This window comes from Coenobita brevimanus, chromosome 112 (assembly GCF_032717465.1).
Source record: "Coenobita brevimanus isolate Jiangsu-jjx chromosome 112, ASM3271746v2, whole genome shotgun sequence".
Taxonomy (NCBI): domain Eukaryota; kingdom Metazoa; phylum Arthropoda; class Malacostraca; order Decapoda; family Coenobitidae; genus Coenobita; species Coenobita brevimanus.
Window position 1 is genome coordinate 16,759,009 of NC_137065.1, and position 9,322 is coordinate 16,768,330.

The 9,322-nt window shown below is 41.0% G+C and overlaps 1 pseudogene; it reads left to right on the forward strand.

Annotated features, from left to right (window-relative positions):
* Window positions 1-6,306, forward strand: part of LOC145418114 (uncharacterized) — a 43,021-nt pseudogene extending 36,715 nt beyond the window's left edge.
* The last annotated feature ends 3,016 nt before the right edge of the window (window positions 6,307-9,322 follow it).

Sequence of the window (9,322 nt, forward strand, 5' to 3'; positions counted from 1 at the left end):
AATAGTTCCTCCTCCCACTGATCCATTTCTAATATTGATGTACCCTACATTAAACCCTGTTCCTCGCGTGACAGTGACCAGCTGATGAGTGCAAGTGTGCAATATAGAAAGGTATTGGGCAGTTGCAGTCGATGGTGGTCTGTTGGGAGAGGTACTTCACTTTTTGTACATATTATGTAAATACATTAAACCATCTTGCTTAAGTTATTCTAATTAGGGCGACAGCTGACGTATAAGGAAATGTTCCTGACTCGTCTGGTTCCCTTTCATATATTGATGTCCCCTATATTAGGTTCTGCCTCGAGTGACAGTCAACAGGTGATGAGTGCAGGTATGTAATGTAGAAAGGCATTACATATCTGCAGTCAATGGAGTTCTCTTGGTCGAGGTATTTTTCTTTTTATCATTACTGTAGGTTTAGTTATTTGCCTTTTAGGATTTAGTATAGGTTAGCGATTTGTCTGTTAAGTTATTAGTTTTAGGGACTTTAGGTTCATTACCTTTTTTTTCTTTCTGTTACATAACGTAAGGTTAAAAAAAAAAACATAAAAAAATAAAAATACAAATAAAAAAACTAAATACAATAAAAAATTACATGTATATATATATATATGAATGAAAGTGTCTGTATATATATGCATGGATGTGTGTGTGAATATATATATATATATATATATATATATATATATATATATATATATATATATATATATATATACCTCTGTGGTACAGTGGTAAAATGTGCGTTTCTCTCGCTGGTGAGCGCGGGTTCGCCTCCCGCCAGAGGTGTAAAAACTTTGGGAAGCGTTCACCAAGCCACTTGCTACTTTGGCGGACACAAGGGGTGCTGTGGTTGAACCAGTGTCGCATACTAGTATGCTTGTACCCAATCGGCTTAAGGCGGGCCGATTATACTTGGTTCACAGAGTACACACCCATACAAAGCCACTACAATCACACTCACAAGCACTTCTCACCCTACATACAGTCTCTACCAGACAGCTTAAGTCATTGGGTAGAGATACATTGGCTCTATCGTCCCTGCTTCAGTAGGATAAGCCGGTCGTGCAGTGGACCTCATGATTATATATATATATATATATATATATATATATATATATATATATATATATATATATATATATATATATATATATGGGCCTCTGTGGTACAGTGGTAGAGTGTGCGTTTCGTACACGGGTGAGCCAGGGTTCGCTCCCCGCCAGGGTAATAAACTTTGGGAGTGTTCACCCGGCCACATACTGCATTAGCGGACACCAGGGGTGCTGTGGTTGAACCAGTGTCGCTTGCTATAAAGTATGCTTGCACCCAGTCGGTTTGCGCGGGCCGATTACACTTGGTTCACAGACTACACACACATCCAAAGCCACTCCAACACTACAATTACACTAACAAGTACTTCTCACCCTACATACAATCTCTACCAGACAGCTTAAGCCACTTGGTAGAGATACATTGGCTGATCGTCCCGACTTCGGTCGGGATAGGCCGGTCCTGTAGTGGATACTCAAACGGCTGATATATATATTTGCCTTAATAACCAGAGGCTTCGGCCCCCATGGTCGATAGGCAAAAAAAAAAAAAAAAATTGGGAGTTAGAGCGAAATTTCCTTATTGTGGCTACTCAATCAGGTTAGCTAATTAGTTTTAATCTAATTTGGTCTCTCTCTCTCTCTCTCTCTCTCTCTCTCTCTCTCTCTCTCTCTCTCTCTCTCTCTCTCTCTCTCTCTCTTTGAAAGTGTTAGTTACCAGACCCCACACAGGAAGGGGTGGGGGACGGGTATTGCATTAACTCGGTCTGTCTGTTTATCTGTTAACTTTTTGCGAAAACTACTGGTGCGATTATAACTAAACCTAAAAAGGATGAAGGGCTATGACCTGATCACCTGATTAAATTTTGGGCTAAGACCCAGGCTGCGGGCCCCTAAAGTGTAAAAAAAAAAAAAAAAAAAAAAAAAGGGGGATTTTTTTTTTTTTTCGCGATAACTCTTTTAAAATCGTCATATCGACATGAAAGTAAAACCTATAGGTGCGTCTTTCAAATCTGCATCGTATAACATGCCTCATTACATCAGGGGGGTCACCCCTCAGCTAGTGGTAAAGAGGTCAGTGTCAGGTGGATTTGGCCTAAAATTTCATATGGGCATAAAATCGTTAGTTTTCACCTGATTTACTTCAAACTTGATATGTGGCATATTTGATTAGATATTCAGTTTATACGTCAGCACTAAAATGACTCACAGGGACGGGTTTGCTGTTCCTTGGCACCGCCACTTGTTTTGATCTGTTTTGGTTTCTACCGTAGTACACAAATACGAACATAAGCTTATTGAATCAACTTTTAAAATAAGAATGATGGAGATGATAATGAAGATCAAGATGTTGGTGGTGATAGTTTTCATTTTCATTCGTAGGTGATATATGTGGCTAGATATCCGGGTGACGTGTGTGTGTCTTACTACCACCTTCAAAGACTCCTCAAGTCAGTGAATTTCAAGGGTGACCTGGAAGAGTTCCTGGATTTGTGGTGCCAAGATTTAGGTAAGAAGAGAGAGAGAGAGAGAGAGAGAGAGAGAGAGAGAGAAAACGAAGAATGGGACTTTGCAAAAATTTAATAAACTGTTGATTTTAGTGCCGTTGATAGGAATAATGTGCATTAATCCTTCTTTTTCCTTTCCTTCTCCTGCATCTCTTTCTTCTTCTTCGACGCCTTCATCTTCTTTTCCCTCTTTTCTCCTTTTCTCTCTCTTTCTTTTTCTTTTTCTTTCTTTTTCTTCACAGTTATGCGAGGACCATACTGGAGTCACTTAAGCGAGGCATGGGCAAAACGCACCCACCAAACCTCCTCTGGCTATACTACGAAGACATGAACAAGGATCCGCTGAGGGAACTTCAGCGCCTGGACCACTTCCTCGCCACAGGCCTGACGGAAGACGAGCTGCTGCAGGTGGCCCAGCATTCCAGCTTTGCCAACATGAAGGCCAGACCTGCCACTAACATCAGTCTCATCCCGGAATCGCCTATACTGGTGCCGGGAGAGGCTGAGTTTGTGAGGAAGGGTGAGTTTAATTAGCGTCGTCGTTGTTGTCATCATAATCTTAATCATCCTCTTCTTATTTATTATCGTCGCTGTTATCATCATCATTGTCATCATAATAATTATTATTACTTATTGTCTTCAGTACCATCATCATCATGATCATCATCATCCATTGTCAATGTCACCTTTGGCATCAATATCATTATTATTGCCTTCATTACCATCATCATCATCGTCTGTTGTCGTCGTCATCCGTCATCATCTTCATTGTCATCATCATCATCAACGTCATCATCATTATCCCTGTCTTCGTCTTGGTGTTCAGCATCATTGGCGCTACATCAGCATCAGCATCATCATCATCATCATCATCATCCCTGTCATCGTCTCTGTGTTCATCATCATCGTCGTTACACCATCATCATCATCATCGTCATCATCATCATCATCCCTGTCTTCGTCTTAGTGTTCGTCACCATTGTCTTTACATCATCATCATCATCATCCCTGTCTTCGTCTTAGTGTTCGTCACCATTGTCTTTACATCATCATCATCATCATCGTCGTCGTCATCATCATCATCATCATCATCCCTGTCTTCGTCTTAGTGTTCATCATCATCATCATCATCATCATCATCATCCCTGTCTTCGTCTTAGTGTTCATCATCATCGTCGTTACATCATCATCATCATCATCGTCATCATCAACATCCCTGTCTTCGTCTTAGTGTTCATCATTATCGTCGTTACACCATCATCATCATCATCGTCATCATCATCATCATCCCTGTCTTCGTCTTAGTGTTCGTCACCATTGTCTTTACATCATCATCATCATCATCGTCGTCGTCATCATCATCATCATCATCCCTGTCTTCGTCTTAGTGTTCATCATCATCGTCGTTACATCATCATCATCATCGTCATCACAACATCCCTGTCTTCGTCTTAGTGTTCATCATCATCGTCGTTACATCATCATCATCACCATCATCATCATCATCATCATCATCATTGTCATCATCCCTGTCTTCGTCTTAGTGTTCGTCATCATTTTCTTTACATCATCATCATCATCATCATCATCATCATCATCATCGTCATCATCCCTGTCTTCGTCTTAGTGTTCATCATCATTGTCGTTACATCATCATCATCATCATCATCATCATCATCATCATCATCCCTGTCTTCGTCTTAGTGTTCATCATCTTTGTCGATACATCATCATCATCATCATCATCATCATTATCATCATCATCATCATCATCATCATCATTATCATCATCATCATCATCATCCCTGTCTTCGTCTTAGTGTTCATCATCATCATCATCATCATCATCATCATCATCATCCCTGCCTTCGTCTTAGTGTTCATCATCATCGTCGTTACATCATCATCATCATCATCATCATTATCATCATCATCATCATCATCATCATCATCATCATCCCTGTCTTCGTCTTAGTGTTCATCATATTTGTCGTTACATCATCATCATCATCATCATCATTATCATCATCATCATCATCATCATCATCATCGTCATCATCATCATCCCTGTCTTCGTCGTAGTGATCATCATCATTGTCTTCACATCATCATCATCATCATCATCATCGTCATCATCATCATCCCTGTCTTCGTCGTAGTGTTCATCATCATTGTCGTTACATCATCAGTATCATCATCATCATCATCATCATCATCATCATCCCTGTCTTCGTCGTAGTGTTCATCATCATCATAGTCTTTACATCATCATCATCTTCACTCACCTCATTAATGGATGCAAGCCAGTCAGACAAAGTAGGTTAAGCATGTCAGGTTTGAATGACCAGGTTACAGTATGCTAAGCTGGGCATACAACGATACACAAGATGGATGGTATATTGCACCCTTGTATCGTGTGGTCCTGGCTCAGTCTGCTGGTATGGGGAAAGCAGAGATTTTGGCTTCATCATGAAACTACTAATCCACCATGCAGTCAGTGAAAGCATAAACGTGGAGAGTATTAAGGATGTAAAGATTTATGGAAAGTAGTAAAAAAGTAGAAAAGAGGGAGAGGGAGTGGGAGACAGAGGGTGAGAGGGAGGGATGGAGTGGACAGGTATATGAGACAGCCGTGCGTGAGCTAGGGGGTAGGGCAGAATAATGGCAGAGGACAGGGTGACATGGACACCACTTACGGGATAAAGGCGTCTGGCTATGGACAGATTTATTGGAAGAAGATACTGTTTACACTGACTGAGCCGTCCCTGCAACACATGGGCCTATATTCTTACTGGGTAAGGAAGCTCCCTAACACCTCTTTCTTAATGATTTATTATGGGATATGGGTGGTTAATATCCTTTTGTACTTTATTTTTGAGGAGTATGGTGGCGTTAGAAGAATTTATGTAACACTGAAGAGTACAGTAAGTTGTAATAAACGAACCACTTAGGAAAAGGCGTCAACCCCTTCCTTAACTAACAAGAATACGGGCCACGGTGTAATATATGGACCACCCTTTACTAGAAATAGGTAGATATAAGCTGGGCGAGATTAAGGTGAGCCCACAGATAAAGGTGAAATAGCATGTTTTACCTGACAAAGATCCATAACCCTTTGCAGCTCAGTTGATGACCAAGTGAAGCCAGAGTGGAAGGTCAATTTAACTATTAATGAAGGAGGCTCATGTCCACCTCATTACTAAGATTCATCTAAATTCACGCAACTGCGACTTAGTTTTCAAGGTGTAGGAGTGTCCCAGTTCCATCAGGTGAATTTACATTGAGTATTGTATGTTGTCAGTGGCAGTGTTCTCAGTGTTCATCCTGTGTTCTTCTCTCCCTTCAGGTGCCACTGGGGACTGGGTCAATCGCTTCACACCCCAAATGAAGGCCAAGTTCCAGGTACCATACTCACAAATTTTCTTGAGCATGATTTGCGTATGAGATTGTTACTTTATACTTTTATTTCCTCACCTGACACTTCATGGCCAATCTTGAGTTGGTATTAGGATGAAAAATTTATACCAAAGACAATGATCTGCGATATTACTGAACCACTGGAATAGAGATTTGTTTATTGCAAAAATTGACTGGGATCTTTTATTCTTCTCCAGGCTTGGGTGGAGACGGGGAGTAAGGCAGTCGGGGAGGTGCCACCTAGGTACACCCAAGGATAAAAGTTCACTTAACATTACACCTGTTCTACTTCCTACTCTCCTCTGTTGGCTAATGTTCAAATGCTGAGAAGCCTGATGTGTTTCTCTTCCCATTAATAATGCCCTCTAATCTAAACTATTAGTTGTGGAGGGCTGGGTATGTCCTGCTCTGAGTGAAGCTAAGTGAACTCATTCAGCTCAATTTAAGGACACCTCCGATGTGTGGATGTCCGGGGGGAGGGGGGTTGTAGTATGGTGTTGTGATCGAGGTGTTGTAGTGCCCTGCACATGAATACAGTATAGGTAGGTGTTGTTTCATTGTTAGTGTTCGAATATCTGGAGGTTGGATATTGTTGTTGAGGGTTTGATAATGTTTGTGTGGTGAGTGTTTTATGTGCCTAGGTGTGTTGTGTGTTTCTTTCATATAAGGGCAAGGGTATTGTGTTCTGGAGAAGGCCGCTGCAGAGAATTGTGTGCCCCTCATATCGAGGTAGTTCTGACAGGGAGGGCTTTTGTTTCAGATTGCAAGTAAGGTGTTGGTGTGATTTTGGTGGAGCCAGTGGTGATGCATTGTTCTGTATGATCTGCAATATGTTGTAGCAAACATCAGATAGGATGGGAGCCCATGCCGGGGAGGCATATGACATTATTCATCTAATGTTTATTCAGTAAGGAGAGTGTTTCTTTTTGTACCCCAAAGTGTGGCCTTATAGTTGCCCTTAGTGTATTGAGTCTGGGGATGCACCGCCTCTTGACGTACATGGCCCTTGAAGGTGAGTCCGGTGTTATATGTCACTCCAAGGGTCTTAAAAGAGGGTGTGTGTGGCACATGTACATTGTTAAGTGTGATGTGGGGGGAGTACCTGTGGTCATGTTTACTGCTGCTGATGAGTGTGGTGCTGGATTTGACTGGGGCAATCATCAGCCTGTTGTCCACACAAGCCTGCGGTGTGCTGAGGAAATCTTGTTGCAGTGTGCAGTCTGTGTTTGCAACGAAGTGTGTGGTATTTTGGTGATATCATCTGCATAATAAGGCAATGTTTGTAAGTGGTTGGGGTGTAGGAATATGTGTGCATAGGTCGATGAGTATGGGTGAGACAAGAAAGCCCTGTGGACCTACGTTAGGGAAATTTCTTGTTCATGATGGCTCTCCGTGGAATATAACATTTGCTTATCTATCAGATAAATAGCTGGCAAGCCAACAGTTAGTGTTGTTCTCCATATTCATTTTCATTATCTTGGTGATTACTTTGCATCGCGGGATGGCATCTACGGCTTTACTTATCTATTGTGAGGAATGTACTCTGACCTGGTGTCGTGGAGTTCATGCCATTCGATGCTCGTTGCGCGAGATTAGCCAGTCAGGTGCATGTAGAAAACACTGCTTTGAATCAGTGCAAGGAGGACATGGGGAATGACTCTAATGTGAATGAGACATTCACTTATTATGGATGGTGTGCTAAGTAGTGTTACGAGTCTGTACAAAGAAGGGAGTGTCGGGTCATTGTTTGGTTTAGGTATAATGGTGACTGTTCCAGGTTTCCAAATACTGGGAATGCTGCAGTGTGAATATGAGTAGGTGCTGATGTTTGTCAGGGTCTGGATGCCTTGTGGTCCTTTATTTTTTAGGTGCAGGTTGCTGACAGTATCTGGCCCTGTGCTTGTAGGGTTCTTTTTGTTGATGTTGTCTCTTCTGGAGCGAAGGGGGTTGCACTGTGATCGAGAGAAAAGGAGGGCCTATGTTGAGAGGTTTGTTTTTCAGACCCTGTGCATGTTGTGACTTATGTTTTGTAGTGATTTATAAGAATATTTGCTTGTTCATTGTAAGATGTGATGCGTTGGGTGTTGGAGGTGATGGTAACGTGGGTCTTGGAAGTGCATGTTTGTGATTTAGTGATTCTGTTAAATATTTTGTAGAGTCTAGAGGTGACTGTGAAGTGACAACGTGTTCTTACAAAGGCCTTCCAGTTTTCCATTTTCTTTGTACTAATTTTGTTGCTGATCTCATTGTTTAGTTCTTGGAGCCTTGTGATGGAGTGTTGTGTGTGTGGGAGAGGTGAGGTGTGTTTAAATCTGTTGCATTGCCTTATGAGGCAGAATATCTTTGATGAAAAGTTTGGGTTTTAATGTATTCTGTTGCCTTGTGGGTTGTGGTGTTCGTGTGTGCTGAGTATGATGTTGTGGACTAGTAAACAGGCAACTGGAGCTGCATGTTTCTAAGCCGTTAGATAATTTTCCCTGGTAGTGTGTATCAGGGAGCAATATGATGGACATTCCCTAATTGTGAAGTAGATGCAGTGGAATGGCTGAGGGAGGTATGTTATGTTTCTCTGCTCATAGACACTTTTCTGTGGTACTGTACTGAACATCAGGGAGGAAAGTGATGAACAGTACATGCTGTAAGTGTGAAGTAGATGCACTGGAATAGCTGAGAGAGGCTTGGTATGTTTCTCTGCCAATAGATGATCCTCTTTGATGTGAAATGTCAGGAAGAAAATAACACGTGCTTGATCATGAACTAGACGCAGTGGATCAGTAGGCTAACTTGATGGTGGAGTTGTTGATTCAGGAGTTCAAACCCTCCTATATAAAGGATATATTCTCTTGCTATACTATATATCTGTGGCAATATTTTCTTAACACTTTGAAGACTAATTATATATTTCTGTATATTTGTAGTTTATTCTGCTACTACCACTTTTTTTGTTAATATTACTTTGATCAAAATCTTTATGCATTTTACAAAATAAAGTTTTTGTTAGAGTTTATGAATATTCTGCATTATCTGACCCTTAACTCTTCTACAGAATTTTGTTCAAATAAGACCAAAACTCAAAGCTGACTCTGTCTTGTAAATATGGCCTTTGACCTTTCCCTGTGACCTTGACCTTCGAATGTGCTCTTAATCACACCCTCTTTTTCGTGTGTTATCCACAACCTTTCACAAATGGTGTAAATTAGATGAAAATTTTAAGTTGACCATGCCCCATGATCTAGAAATTTGACATATAGATCTAAAAAAAAAAAAAAAAAAAAAAAAAATTTACTCCGTGCCCCACCTTCAACCATTCAGCCAAGCTTTATTAAAAGCAGACTACATCTGTCT